The sequence below is a fragment of the Zeus faber genome (assembly GCF_960531495.2).
Source record: "Zeus faber genome assembly, chromosome: 18".
Lineage (NCBI taxonomy): Eukaryota > Metazoa > Chordata > Actinopteri > Zeiformes > Zeidae > Zeus > Zeus faber.
In genome coordinates, this window is record NC_137210.1 from 10,113,655 (window position 1) to 10,114,811 (window position 1,157).

The window sequence follows — 1,157 nt, forward strand, 5'->3', positions numbered from 1 at the left end:
AGCTTGCTGAAGCGTTAGGAGATTACCGAAGAAAAAGCATACGGACCAAGACGCAGGACCGCGAATGGGTTTTAAACCCCCCCGGAGACATTCGCAAAGTCAAATACACACACATACAGTACACACACATACAGTACACACACATAGGCCTTAAGACGGTGTGAGTGTGAGTTTGGGTGGAGGGTGGAATTCCCCCGAGGTAGGTTCCACTCAGCATGAGGTCAGATTGTGCGACACACACAGAAAAAAAAAAATCAGTCCCCTTCAGATACCACCCCCACAACAAGACCCGCTCACACACACACACACACACACACACACACACACACACACACACACACTCTCTCTCTCTCTCTCTCTCTCTCTCTCAACCATGGAGCTCTGGAGAGTATTATCCACCGGGCTGAGGAGCATAAAGCATATTGATAGGCCGGAAATCATTTCCATTCGTTTTTATGGCGGCGTTATTAGCTGAAAGGCTCCACTCTGCATCGAGTTACCGCCACGTCCGTCCAGCGAGTCTCGGAGAGTTTTAATTCTGTCCGCACTCGCGTTTCCCCGCTTGCCAAAGAAACGGCGCTTTCGCGAGCGAACCCTGGTGATTTATACCGCCTCGCGGAAACACAATAACGCCACAGCCTCCATCTGAACCGACCATTAAATGAGGAACAACAGTGGGAACACGAGATGCCAGGGTTAAGACGGAGCCCGTGCGGCTCCAGCCCCGTATGGAAATCCTAAACATTGGCGGAGCCGTTTTGGGTTTTTTTCGGACCTCGTCGGGCAGCGTGTTTTGGTTCGGACGGGACGCTCGGCGCAGACTTTATATTTTGGAGCGATGTCTTCACCGAGTGTCGTAAAAACGTCTCGAGTTCCCCGCCCGGGGGGGGGGGGGGGTGAGTCCAGATGAGATGGATATTTGGTGGGACGTGAGGTTACACCTCGAATCAAATATGCGACCGCGCATACATGCTTGAGCAAACACGCGCAATGTTTGCATGTGTATTAACACATACAAACTGTTCCTCTCTCTCTCTCTCTCCCTCTCTCTCTCTTACCCGCCCCCCCCGTATTGCACACACACACACACACACACATACACACATACACACACACAAACAATGTTAAACCACAACTGAGTCACTTTGCTTCCTGAG